The sequence below is a fragment of the Dipodomys merriami genome, unplaced genomic scaffold (assembly GCF_024711535.1).
Source record: "Dipodomys merriami isolate MVZ:Mamm:240054 unplaced genomic scaffold, mDipMer1.0.p SCAF_34, whole genome shotgun sequence".
In the NCBI taxonomy this organism is placed as follows: Eukaryota; Metazoa; Chordata; class Mammalia; order Rodentia; family Heteromyidae; genus Dipodomys; species Dipodomys merriami.
In genome coordinates this window covers 12,748,106-12,762,697 of record NW_027204937.1, presented here as the reverse complement: position 1 = coordinate 12,762,697, position 14,592 = coordinate 12,748,106, and the positions used below count along the sequence as shown (strand labels likewise).

The 14,592-nt window shown below is 42.5% G+C and overlaps 1 protein-coding gene across 1 annotated transcript in view; it reads right to left on the bottom strand.

Moving 5' to 3' along the window:
• Ipp (intracisternal A particle-promoted polypeptide) overlaps positions 1-4,333 on the bottom strand; it is a 47,703-nt gene extending 43,370 nt beyond the window's left edge. The window contains exon 1 of the mRNA XM_069987347.1: positions 4,319-4,333. The gene's annotated coding sequence lies outside the window, so the exon portion shown is untranslated. The remainder of the gene's footprint in view (positions 1-4,318) is intronic.
• Between the last annotated feature and the right edge of the window lie 10,259 nt (positions 4,334-14,592).

Below are 14,592 nucleotides of genomic sequence, written 5' to 3'. Positions count from 1 at the left end.
CACATATTGTATGATTATACAAATAGGAAATGTCCAGAATTGGCAGATCCACACACTAGAAAGTAAATTAGTGGTTGTTGGGAATTAGAAAGAATGTCCAGGGGAACAGGAAAATGGAGTTGTTTGCTTGTGGATTCAGGGTTTATTTTTAAGATAATGAAAATGTCCTAAAATTAGGGAGTTGTGATGGCTAAACAACTCAAACTACTAAAGCCACTAAATTGCACACTTAGAAAGGGTGAATTTTGTGGTATGTAAATTATATCTTTTTGTTGTTGGTGGTGGTTGTGGAGCCTGAACTCTGGGCCTGCGCACTGTCCCTCAGCTCTCCAGCTGTAGACTAGCACTCTAACACTTGAGCCTCAGGCCCACTTCCGGCTTTTTCTGCTTATGTGGTGCTGAGGAATCCAACCCAGGGCCTCATGCATGCAAGGCAAGCACTCTATCACTGAGCCACCTTCCCAGCCCCTGTAAATTATATCTTTAAAGATGTTATTGCGGGTGCCAGTAGCTCATGTCTATAATCCTAGCTACTCAGGAGACTGAGATCTGAGGATGACAGTTCTAAGCCAGCCCAGGCAAGAAAGTCCATGAGACTCTCATCTCCAATAAACCACAAAGAAGCCAGAAGTGGAGGGATGAGTCAAGTGGTAAAGTGCTAGCTCCGAGCAAAGAAGTTCAGAAATAGCACACAAACCCTGAATTCAAGTCCAGGACTTAGACAGACACAGACACAGACAGACAGACAGACAGACAGACAGAGACACACACACACACACACACACACACACACACACACACACACACAAGATGTTATTTAAAAACAATAAATACTTATTTGATATACACAGTACTGTCTTCAGAAGTCATATGAGGCCAAACACTCAGGTACATATTTATAATTTCAGCTACTTGGGAAGAGACCAGTTTGATCCACAGTCCAAGGCTAGCCCATGGAAACAGCAAGATTGCATCTCAACAAACAATCTGGAAATGGTGGTTATGCCTATAATCACAGCTATGCAGAAAGAATAGATAAGTGACTCAAAGTGTAAGGCAGAAAGTTAGCAACCCTATTTGAAAATTACTAATGCAGGGGCTGGGAAGGTGGCTCAGTGGTAGAGTGCTTGCCTTGCATGCCTGAGGCCCTGGGTTCAATTCCTCAGCACCACATAAGCAAAAAGAAAAAAGCCAGAAGTGGCGCTGTGGCTCAAGTGGTAGAGCGCTAGCCTTGAGCTGAAGAGCTGAGGGACAGCGCCCAGGCCCAGAGTTCAGGCCCCATGACCGGACCAAAAACAAAAAAGAAAGAAAAAAAGAAAATTACTAATGTAAAACAGGACTGGAGAGGTGACTCAAGCAGTTTTATTGCCTGCCTAGCAAGTGAGAAGTCCTGAGTTCCAGCCCTACTACAATCCTCCCCCCCCCCAAAAAAAAACATATGAAATAATTAAGTTAATTCATCTGTCTTTTTTTAAAATTTTATTTTATTTGTGAACATACTGTACAGAGGGGTTACAATTACATGGACAGGACAATGCGTACATTTCTTACCAAGCATTGCAGCCTCCTCCTTTGTTTACCCTTCACATCCCTTCCCAGCCTCCCTCCTCCCCCCCATCTGTCTTTTTTTAAGTGTTGAGTTGTTTAGTTTTTTCTTTATTTTTTGTTTCATTTTTGTTGCTGTTGTTTTCTATCATACTATGTTAGCTTTGATTCTCTTAATTAACAAAAAGTCACTGGAGCCAAATACTGGTGGCTCACACATATAAATCCTAGCTACTCAGGAGGCTGAGACCTGAAGATCATGGTTCAAAGCCAACCTGGGCAGGAAAGTCTGTGAAACTTTTTTTTTTTTTTGGGTCCGGTCGTGGGGCCTGAACTCAGGGCCTGGGCACTGTCCCTCAGCTCTTCAAGGCTAGCGCGTTCTACCACTTGAGCCACAGTGCCACTTCTGGCTTTTTTTCTTTTTGCTTATGTGGTGCTGGGGAATCGAACCCAAGGCCTCAGGCATGCAAGGCAAGCGCTCTACCACTGAGCCACCTTCCCAGCCCAAGTCTGTGAAACTTTTATCTCCAATAAAGCGGAAGTGGTGTTGTAGCTCAAGTGGTAGTACGCTAGCCTTGAGCTGAAGAGCTGAGAGACAGCGCTCAGGCCCAGAGTTCAGGCCCTACGACTGGACCCCCCCCCCCCCCGCAAAAAATAAAATACATACATAAATAAATAAAGTTATACACTAACTCTAAGACATTTCTACCTTCTTTCTGTTTAGGCTGACCCAGCCCGAGGTGCACACACTGAATACAGTTTCTTACACATCTGGAAACATTCTGACACCTTTCCTCCCAGCTTTCTTCTTTCCCAGCTCATACGTATCCTCCTGGGCTAACTAGCAGGAAAAGCATCATAGGCCTGAGGTGCTCCATTTGCTCCATCTGCTTGAGAGCAACCAGATACATGGGCCCAAGGAAAAAGACCACTATTTTGTCAGAGGTTCCCTTATGTTTCCACAAAGAGAGCACCTAGGAGACCAATTTAGCAAAGGATACAGAAGAAACACGATTTTCTAGCTTTGGAGACAGACGAATCTGAACTTCCATCCTAGCTGTGTCGCCAACAAGTTATATGAACACAGGAAAATCACTGAACTTTTAAGCTTACATCGTTTTATCTATACAATGGGTAGGACACCCTTCCTAAAGAGCCCAAATAAGGCTCAGATGTAATAACACAGTTAAAGGGCCCTGTACACTGTTTGTTCTTGTGCAAACATACTGCATTGTTATTGTGAGTATGATTGCTTCCTGTATGGCCAAATTAGCTAATGGATTTCCTGTACATAAGCCTGCATCTGCTTAGGTTCTAGATGCTAGGGTGGGTAGCCAAATTGAGTTTCCTCTTTCATCTAAACAGTTTATTTTGTGACTTGGCCTTGTTTCAGCTTGGACTGGCATTGAACAAGCTCCATCCAGGAAGTGCTGCCTGGCCAACCTGAGCCTTCTGAGATAAGAAGTTGGTAAATCATTATCTGGATCCTGTACATCAAAGATAAGGCCTTCTCTGTTCTTGCTCTGCTTCATCTCACCTCTCACTGTTCCCCCATTCTACTGTTCTTGCTTCTCCACTTTTGCTCATAAATGTGCCACTTTGTGTGTGTGTGTGTTGGGGGCGGGGGGTAACTCAGTGCCTTGAACTTGCTTAGAAGCCTTTCTACTACTTGAAACTGACCCTTAGCCATTTGGGCTTTATTATTATTTTTTTCTGATGGGGTTTCAAATTCTTGCCTAGCACTGTTTTAGGACAATAATCCTCCTAACTATAGTCTCCTGCATAATTGAGATTACAGATCTCAAACACCATGCCAAGCTCATTTGTTTAGATGGAGGTCTCACTAACTTTTACTCTGAACTAGCCTTGAACTTTGATTCTCCCAATCCCTACCTCCTAGGATTATGGGCATGAACCACCATACACACCTAGCTTCATAATTGTAACATTTTAGATTATGGTCCAAACTCTAGCCCAAGATCTACCTTGCTAGACCCTCAATACTCTATTAAGAGATTTACCCAGAACTCTATTTACTGGTCCCAAGAGTAAAATCTATTTGAATAATTTTCTCCTGTAACTTCTCTCAGTTCCAAGATCACAGAGCAACTTTCAAGAAACCATATGACTGATAGGTTTTTTTTTTTTTTTTTTGGGTCCGGTTGTGGGGCCTGAACTCTGGGCCTGGGCGCTGTCCCTCAGCTCTTCAGCTCAAGGCTAGAGCTCTACCACTTGAGTCACAGCTCCACTTCCGGCTTTTTTCATTTTGCTTATGTGGTGCTGAGGAATCGAACCCAGGGCCTCAGGCATGCAAGGCAAGCGCTCTACCACTGAGCCATCTTCCCAGCCCAACTGATAGGTTTTGTAGAAGAGAAGGGAGTTACTGGTATGGTACCACCCGAATCCATAAACCTGATAGTCATGTTCTCAGATATGCATACACTATCGCATACACATTGCATATATGCATAATGGACACAAAGACTTGTACACACTGGAATCACACTCATTGATACACTTATGCATATACAAATACACAGTAACACATGCACCTTAGACTGGAAGGTGTTAGTGAGTAGGGAATGTGATTGGCTCTGATTTCCTTTTATTTCCTAAAGTCTGGGGCAGACAGGTTAGAAGTTGACTCAGGAATGTTTCTCTCATGGAGGTGTATCACCTTTCTGTTTTTGTTGACCCCTTGTATTGACTAAGATCATAAAAATAAGAAAAGGTACCTTTTATTGAATGTGATTCTGTGCCAAGTACAGTTTACCTGCTTAACTGTTGAGTCTTCACCCCAACTGTGCTGTGGGAACATTCCTGTCCTCGCCAGACTGTGAGATCACCTTAGTACAAACACCCAATTCCTGTGGAAGGATCTTAGTCATCAAACTTCTTCCTAGTTATTCCAAGGAGTACTTAAGAGTTGTCTCCCAGGAATTGAGGGGAAACTATTTCTGTTCCTTTGTTACAGCCATTTTTCTTGGGAACTTTCCCATTTCCTAGCACGCGTCACTGGAAGAGAGCGAAAGAGAAATGATCAGATCCTGTTTTGTTGCTGGGGCCCTGAAGTATGTTTCAAGTCTCACAAAGATTTCAATGCACACCATGCTCCAGCCCTTTTATAGCAGATGTTGTATGTGCTCTTCCCTTACCTTTGGGCCTTTTGTTTAGATGTTCAGATTTCTACCTGCTTTCATTTGGAGTTACTTTCATAATGACAACTCAGTCCCAAAGTCTGTTGAGTAGGAGAAATTGGATGGAGAGATTAAAAATCCCTGGGCTAGTTCTCAACTAATGACTGATAGAAATGGGAAAAAATGTATATATTTGTATGTATATATTATATAAGTATATATAAATCTATATAACCATATATATGTATACATATATCTAGATATGTATTATGTATATATATATATTTTTTTCCAGTTCCTCACTCTAGGCATGCAATCACTTAGCTTTACACACTTTCCCAGAGTTTCTCTCTGAGATTAAGCTCCAGTCACAGCGTTACATAACTTGATCATTCATTCCTTGGGGGATGAAGTACTAGTTTGAACTCCATTGGCAAAGTAGGTGCTCTACCACTTGAGCTTTATCAGCCCTTTTGCTTTTCCTATTTTTATGATGTTTACATTTTATCTATTCCTTCTTTGCCACCTCCACCACCTCCTCCCTCTCCCCCTCCTCCTCCTCCTCCTCTTCCTGTGTTATGGGGCTTGAACTCTGGGCCTGAGCGCTGTCCCTCAGCTCTTCAGCTCAAGGCCAGTGCTCTACCACTTGAGCCACAGCACCACTTCCGATTCTCTGGTGGTTTATTGGTGATAAGAGTTTCATGGACTTTCTTGCCCCGGCTGCCTTTGAACTGTGATCCTCAGATCTCAGCCTCCTAAGTAGGTAGTATTACCGGCATGAGCCACTGGCATCCAGCTCCAATTTTGCTTCTTTCCTTATCTACTTCCCTATTTTTGTTTGTCTTTCTCTTCCTCTTCTGTGTAGGGTTCCTTAATCTTCTGCTTCTGTGGTCATGAGTTCCTTTAGCTTCTGTTTATCCTGGCATTTTTTTTTTTTTTTTTTGGTTGTGGGGGCTGAACTCAGGCCTGGGCGCTGTCCCTCAGCTCTTCAGTTCACAGGCTCTACCACGTGAGCCACACTGCCACTTCTGGCCTTTTCTGCTTATGTGGTGCTGAGGAATCTAATCCAGGGCCTCATGCATACAAGGTAAGCACTCTACCACTGAGCCACCTCCCCAGCCCCTAACTTTATTTTTTGCCAGTTCTAGGGCTTGAACTCAGGGCCTGGGCACTGTCCTGAGCTTCATTTGCTCAAGGCTAGCACTCTATCACTTGAGCCACAGCGCCACTTCTGGCTTTTTCTGTTTATGTTGTACTGGGGAATGGAACCCAGGGCTTCTATTATTATTTGATAAATACAGAAATAAAAATGAATCTTCACGATCTTATTATGGAGTCTTTTATTTCCTTACTTCTCTAGGTGGGCTTGGAACTCCTCATTGAGTTTCTTCTATTGTTGTTGTTTTTCTTCTCATCATTTTCTTGTGTTCATAGCTCTATTTGTGTCTTTCTCACTCCAATTTAGTCTCTTCTGCGTTATCAGAGTCTTCTCTTTCACCAGTTTTTTTTTTTTTTTTTTTTTTTTTTTAAGTCTGGTCCTGGGGCCTGAACTCTGGGCCTGGGCGCTGTCCCTCAGTTCTTCAGCTCAAGGCTAGCACTCTACCACTTGAGCCACAGCGCCACTTCTGGCTTTTTTCTTTTTGCTTATGTGGTGCTGAGGAATTGAACCAAGGGCCTCAGGCATGCAAGGCAAGCGCTCTACCACTGAGCCACCTTCCCAGCCCTTTAAAAAAGGTGTAGCCCAGGTGGTCTCAAACTTGTGATCCTCCTGCCTCATCCTCCTCGTTGATTACCGGGTGTGTGCCACCACAGCCGGCTGTTATTTTTAGAACGATCCTCTTATTTGCATTTCCTGTGTGACTTGCCACTACACCAAGCTTTTTTTTTTTTTTTGCTGGGTACTGGGGCTTGAACTCAGGGCCTTTGCACTTCCCTCAGCCTCTCTGTGCTCAAGGCTAGCATTCTGCCACGAGCCATAGTGCCACTTCCCACTTTTTCTGTTTATGTGGTGCTGAGGAACCCAGGGCTTCATTCATGATAGGCAAGCACCCTACCACTAAGCCACATTCCAGCCTAATAACTAATTCTTTTTTTATAATAATTTTTATTGAGATTAAATGATTATATACATTTCACAAATTTCAGTATTGTAGGATAGTGATACATTTTAACCTTCACAAGGCAAATTGTCATTATCTTGGTCTATAAAGTTTGTGAATTCTACAAACTTTCACAGTACAACTATTTCTCTGCATTGCTTAGTGTAAGCTGTTCCCTCTTCCCCTCTCCTTCCTTCCCTCCCATCGCTGCCCTTGAGTTGTTTAGTTCATTTTCTTTGTCTTTTCTTTTTTTTTTTTTTGTCAGTGGTGGGGCTTGAACTCTGGGCTTGAGTGCTGTCCCTCAGCTTTTCAGCTCAAGGCAAGCGCTCTACCGCTTGAGCCACAGCGCCACTTCCGTTTAGTTGATTTTCATCATTGTCCAGTGCAGCAATGTTCCCTGTTTCCTCTAATTCTGTGCGCTCCTACTAGCTTCCCTCAGATGTGTACATATAGATACCATATATGGTCAAGAACATGGAGTCATTTTGAAATTACATGACAAATTAAGTGGATGTCCTTTGTTTCTTGAGTCCCGTTTAATTTGTCATAGCTCCTTGAATTTTGGATTTAACATCCATATATCAGGGAGCCCATGTGCCATTTGTTTCTCTGATCTTGGCTTCACTCACTCAACATGATTTTCTCTAGTTCCATCCATTTCCCTCCAAATGCCATTTTTTTGTCCTTTCTAATGGCTGCATAGTATTCCATTGTATATAGGTATCACAATTTATGGATCCATTCAACTATAGTGGAGCATCTGGGTTGTTTCCAGCAATGAACATGAAGGTGCATGTGTTCCTATTGCTCAGGGCAGATGCCTAGGAGTGGTATGGCTGGGTCATAGGGGAGGTCTGTATTTAGCTTTCTGAAGTGCCTCCAGACTGCTTTTCTAATTTTTTTTTTTTTTTTGGTCAGTTATGGGGCTTGAACTCTGGGCCTGGGTGCTGTCCTTCAGCTCTTCAGCTCAAGGCTAGTACTCTAGCCCTTGAGCCATTAGCACCACTTCTGGTTTTCTGGTGGTTTATTGGAGATGAGTTCCACAGATTTTCCTTGCCTAGGCTGGCTTTGAACTGTGATCATCAGATTTCAGCTTCCTGAGTAGCTAGGATTACAGGCATGAGCCACTGGTGCCCAGCCTCTAATTCTTTATTGATTTCTCTTTCCTTTCTTCCTTCCTTCCTTCCTTCCTTCCTTCCTTCTGGCACCTGGCCCCTTTTATATTTCTTCCCTCCTTCCCAGTATTTCTTGCTTTTTTTGTTTTTTTTTTTTTGCCGGTCATGGGGCCTGAACTCTGGGTCTGGGCACTGTCCCTCAGCTCTTCAGCTCAAGGCTAGCGCTCTACCACTGGAGCCATAGCGCCACTTCCGGCTTTTTCTGTTTATGTGGTGATGAGGAATTGAACCCAGGGCTTCATGCTTGCAAGGCATGCACTCTACCGCTGAGCCACCTTCCCAGCCCCCTTCCCAGTATTTCTTGCACTTACTGATAAACTATTTGCTCTTAAATCCTTGTCCCAGGGTTTGTTTCTAGGGCATTTTTTTTTAAATTTTTTTTTTGGGTCCTGTTGTGGGGCCTGAACTCTAGGCCTGGGTGCTGTCCCTTAGCTCTTCAGCTCAAGGCTAGCGCTCTACCACTTGAGCCACAGTGCCACTTCCGGCTTTTTTCTTTTTGCTTATGTAGAGCTGAGGAATTGAACCCAGGGCCTCGAGTATGCAAGGCAAGCACTCTACCACTGAGCCACCTTCCCATCCCTCTAGGGCATTTTAATTAAACTCTGTACCCCTCAAGGAGGTATTGACCCTCTGATATATTGATATATATATATATATATATATATATATATATATATATATAGGGACTGAGGCCTTGATATTCCCTCTACCTTATCTGTTACAACCTGCCCTGTGCTCCTTAATCTGCCGATACTGGGAGCAACACAATAAGGAGACCAGACCATGGAAATGAAGTTTGGAACACCAAGGGACCTGTAGCTTTCCACTGGCAACAGATCCCTATGTTCCATTAACCAAGGTTTTTATTGATCTTGTGCAAGGAAGTAAGATACAAGGGTCAAAGGTGACAATATTTTGTATACCAGTAGTAGGTGACCTTCTTATTCTGGGAAGGAGAGCTAAACAGTAAACAGCCCAGAATTTGTATAAATCCAAGTCTACCCTAAAGGTAGACTCCCACACTTTCAGGTGGAATCTGAGTACCTATTAAGCTAGGAATGGATTGACCTTTCCAGGAAAACTTTCAGAGTTCCCATTGTGTATGGGGAAAGGCATTCCAAACTCCCAATCCTTTCAGGGTCTCACAGCTTGGATTTTCAGGCTCTCACACACAGATATGAGATTGAAACATGATTTTTTTGGTTTTGTTTTTGGTTGTTGTTTTTTTTGGGGGTCTGGTCGTGGGGCCTGAACTCTGGGCCTGGGCGCTGTCCCTCAGCTCTTCAGCTCAAGGCTAGTGCTCTACCAGTTGAGCCACAGCACCACTTCCAGCTTTATTCTTTTTGCTTATTGTGGTGCTGAGGAATCAAACCCAGGGCCTCATGCATGCAAGGCAAGCGCTCTACCACTGAGCCACCTTCCCAGCCCCTGATTTTTTTGGTTTTAAAAACAAAAATAAATCCAAGGAGACAATGAAATAATATATTTGAAGAGTATTCCATCCTGATTTCTCAGTCCTTGAACTTATTATACAGTTCGTTTAGAGTACTTTAACACTTCTGGATAGATGACATCTCACTCTTATAACCATGATTTTCTAATCTGCTTTGCTCACAAGGCTTGATTGTCTTGGTTGTCTTTCACCATCATTCACCCATTGCATAGATTTTCTAAGCAAAGCTGTAATTACCTAAGCATTCTGGCCTATTAGGCCTTTCATCCACCCCAAGACTTTTGTGAAGATTATTTCAAAACACATAAAGATTACAGAACAATCATGTCTACCCTTATAAGGTTTTAGATAGTGAAGACTAATCTTTGAAGACTGGCTGGTTAACCAGCTGTGTTTGTAAACTTTTTTTACACACAGAATAGGGTTTGAGAATCCACATTAAGCCCCGGGAAATCCTTCAGAGTATCACATTCCAGTTTCAACGTACCCAAGACCTTTAAACTCTCATCAGTATTTTTTGTTTTGGTTTGGTTTGGTTTTTTGGTCGGTTGTGGGGCTTGAACTCTGGGCCTGGGGGCTCTGTCCCTCAGCTATTCAGCTCTAGGCTAGCGCTCTACCACTTGAACCCCGGCACCACTTCCAGCCTTTTCTGCTTATGTTGTGCTGAGGATTTGAACCCAGGGGCTCCTGCTTGCAAGGCAAGCACTCTACCACTGAGCCACCTTCCCAGCCCTTCTCATCAGCTTTTATTATTCTCAGAAGACTCATTGTAGATGGAGAGTGACTTAATCTAGCCCAAAGAGATTTTATGACTGTTATTGGCAACTTCACTAAGAAGTCATAGTTCTCAGAGATAACTTCAAGCAACTGGCCTGAGATTTACCTTGTCATTATGAAATTATAAAGAAAAAATGCTAATAGCATGGAGATTATAACCATCCAACCTTGGGCTGAGGAACAGGTTGAACTCATTTATGAAGTAAGTTACATAGTCCACTTCCAGAAAAACGGTCATATCTTTTGAAGCTCCTAATTGTTTAGATAAGTCTATGTATGTGTGTATGTACCTAGGTATGTATTTGATTAATTAAAAAGGTATCTTGGGGCTGGGAAGGTGGCTCAGTAGTAGAGCACTTGCTTTGCATGCATGAGGCCCTGAGTTTGATTCCTCAGCACCACATAAGCAAAAAGAAAAAAAAAGCCTGAAGTGGCGCTGTGGCTCAAGTGGTAGAGTGCTAGCCGGACCCAAAAAAATAAAATAAAATAAAAATAAAAAGGTATCTTGTGGGCTGGGATGTAGCTCATTAGCAAAACATTTTTTTTGTGTGGGCCCTGTTGTGGGGCCTGAACTCTGGGCCTGGGCACTGTCCCTCAGCTCTTCAGCTCAAGGCTAGCTCTCTACCACTTGAGCCACAGCGCCACTTCTGGCTTTTTTCTTTTTGCTTATGTGGTGCTGAGGAATCAAACCCAGGGCCTCACGCATGCAAGGCAAGCACTCTACCACTGAGCCACCTTCCCAGCCCCTCATTAGCTAAACATTTGCCTAGCAAGTACAACATCCTGGATTTGATCCCCAGTTCTAAAAACAAAAAGACAAAAAAAGTTTATATATATATATGAATATATAAGACTAGAAAGCCTGCAGGTGTTTGGATGGCAGATATTAGCTGGTTCCAGATGAAGCCTCTGTTGTGTCTTTTCAAAACCTTCCTACTTCCAATTTTATACAGTAATTTAAACAGATGAAACTCACCAGGTATAATGGTTACTTTAGATGTCAATTTAACTGTGTTAACAAACACAAATAACTGGCAAAATGGTTATTTACATATTATATATAATACCTACCTATAATATACATTATATAAAATGATACCTTGTATGACTGAATTAGAAAAATGTTGGATCAGTATACCAGAAAATCCTACCTCTTAGCCAGGGTTCTTCAGAGAGACAGAGTCAGTAGTTATAAATGATGATCAGTCCTAATCTGAAAATTCAAAGCTCCAAATGCTCTAAAATCTAAAATTCTTTGAGTGTCAAAATGGTACTACAAATAGGAAATTCTACCTTTGATCTCATATGACAGCAATCAAAATATAGAAATGTAAGAGGCAGACGTAGAGCATATTCCTATAATCCCAAATCCTTGGGAGGCAGCAGCAGGGAGACTAGAGTCTGAGGCTAGCCTGGAAAAATCGGAAGACATTATCTAAAAAACAAACTAAAAGCAAAAGCATAGCGTGTGTGGCTCAGATGATAGAGCACTTGGTAAGTGTGAGGTCCTGAGTTCAATCCCTGTATTGCAAAACAAAACATAACAAAAAATAAGACAAAACAGGACCCTGAAATATTGTACAAAATTAACTTCAGGTTGTATATAAGATATATATAAAATATAAATAAATGTATTTCATATTTATATTTGGATCCCATTTACAAGCTATCTCTTTAGTAAATGCATCTTTCTTTCTTTCTTTCTTTCTTTCTTTCTTTCTTTCTTTCTTTCTTTCTTTCTTTCTTTCTTTCTATCCTGCCGCTTGCATAATAGGCCTGGACGCTGTCCCTGCGCTCTTCAGCTCAAAGGCAAGAGCTCTATCGCTTGAGCCACAGTGCGACTTCCAGTTTTCTATTGGTTTATTGGAGATAAGAGTCTCAAGGATTTTCCTGGCCAGGCTGGCTTTGAATCTCAATCCTCAAATCTCATCCTCCTGAGTAGCCACCAGCACCAGCTTTCCAATTTTTTTAAAATCTGAATCTGAAATACTGGTTTTAAGCATCTAAGTTAGGGATACTGTATTTAGCCAGCTAGACAGACAAAAGGAGATTTATTAGAGGAATTGGCTCACATGCTTATGGAAGCTGAGACATCCTACAACAGGCAAGTTTAAGAACCTGAAATGCGGGCTGGGAAGATGGCTCAGTGGTAGAGCACTTGCCTTGCATGCCTGAGGCCCTGGGTTCAATTCCTCAGCACCACATAAGCAAAAAGAAAAAAGCCGGAAGTGGTCTGTGGCTCTAGTGGTAGAGCACTAGCCTTGAGCTGAAGAGCTGAGGGACAGCGCCCAGGCCCAGGGTTCAGGCCCATGACTGGACCCTCCCCCCCCCCCCCAAAAAAAACCTGAAATGCTGGTGATGTGGCTCAGTTGATGTCCAAAGCTTCAGGAAAGATAATGGTGTAGTTTTGGAGGCTGTGAACCATAGTGATGCCCAAGGGCAGAACAAGATAGTTCCAGGACGGGAGGGGGAGAAAGGGAGAAAGGTAGGGGAGAAAAAGAGAGGGCGTGCGGGAGAGTGGGGAGAGAAAGAGAGAGAAGGGGGGAAAGAGAGCAAGAAAGAGAGAGAGAGAGAGAGAGAGAGAGAGAGAGAGAGAGAGAGAGATTTTTTCTAGACTCAGGCCCTCAGCCAGATGATTGGATAATACCCATTCACATTGAGAATCTTCCCTATTCACCCCCACAGACTCACACATTCAATCATTTGCAAACACCCTCACAGACGTACTCAAATCAATAACTACCATTAGCTAAATATTTGGTAACATAGTTAAATTGGTACTAAAATAACCATTACACCTGGTGTGTCTCACCTGTTTAAATTGTTCTGTAAAACTGGAAGTAGGAAGAGTCTGTAAAGATGCAACAGATTCCTCATCTGGAACAGGCCAGTACCTGCCATTCAAACACCTGCAGGCTTTCTATTCTTATTTTTTTATTAATAACTTTTTTTTATTGTGAAAATACCATACAGAGGGGTTACAATTACATGAGCAAGGTAATGAGTACATTTCTTATCAAGCATTGTTGCCTTCTCCTTTGTTTCCCCTTCCCATCTCCCCCCTCCTTCGCCCCCCTCGCAGGCTTTCTATTCTTAAAGTTTTAAAATGTCCAGTGTAGTTGTTGGTATGTAGCACGTGTTTAATATATTATTTTTGCAGAAATGAATGAATTTCAATAAAGTTTCTTTTTAAAAGTGATTAAAGAAAGTGGCTAGAGGAGAAGTGAGTTTTAGAATCAAGTCATCATTTTGTGAAGGAGGTCTGAGAACAAAGTAGGTCAAGTAAGTGGAGTGTGACTGTGTTTTGGTCTCAAAACAATCCCAGTTGCTTGGGGGACTGATGAGGAGTCTGTCTGGGCTTGAATTTCCTGTCTATCCCAACATCAGTTCTGAAGATCTAGTAGTACAAGTAGATCACCCCAGGTCCAGCCTTTCCCTCCCTCCCTCCCTCCCTTCCTTCCTTCTTTCCTTCCTTCCTTCCTTCCTTCCTTCCTTCCTTCCTTCCTTCCTTCCTTCCTTCCTTCCCCTTCCCTCTCCTCCCCTCCTCTCTTCTCCCTTCCTCTCCCTACCTCTTCCCTCTCTTCATCCCTTCCCCTTCTCTTCCTTTCCTGAAAGGCAAAGAAGGTCTCTATGTTGTAAAGTCAGTCTTGAATATCGGGGCTCAAGCAATCCTCCCACCTCAGTTTCACAATCAGATGGGACTACAGTGCGTGACACCATACCTATAATATTACTATTGATGTTGTTTTTATTAACATTATTATTTACAGTACATCATCCAAAGTGATTAACCCAAAGCCTCATGCATCCACTGCAGATGCTCCACTGCAGAGCTATGCCCTCTAGCTTGAGACTTTCTTTTTTTTTTCTTTTTGGTGATAATTGGTTGGTTTGAATTCAGGGCCTTGCATTTGCTAGGCAGATGCTCTACCACTTAAGTTACGACCCAAACCCAAGAGATTATCTTTTTTTTTTTTCTATTGTGATTTTTTTTTTTTGTCAGTCATGGGGCTGAACTACCGGCCTGGGTGCTGTCTTTGAGCATTTTTGCTCCAGGCTAGTGCTCTACCACTTTGAGCACTTCTGACTTTCTGGTGGTTAATTGGAGATAACAGTCTCACAGACATTCCTGCTTGGCCTGGCTTTGAACTGTGATTCTCAGATCTCTGCCTCCTGAGTAGCTAAGATTACAGGTGTGAGCTACTGGTGCTTGGTAAGATTATCCTTTTTTAAAAAAGATTTTACACAATAACCTCCCGAAAAATAAAATATTTAGGAATTAACCTAACCAAAGATGTAAAAGAACTATTTAATGAGAACTATAAAAAGTTAAAGAAAGAAATTGCAGAAGACACTAGGAAATGGAAAGACCTCCCATGCTCCTGGATAGGCCGACTTAATATAGT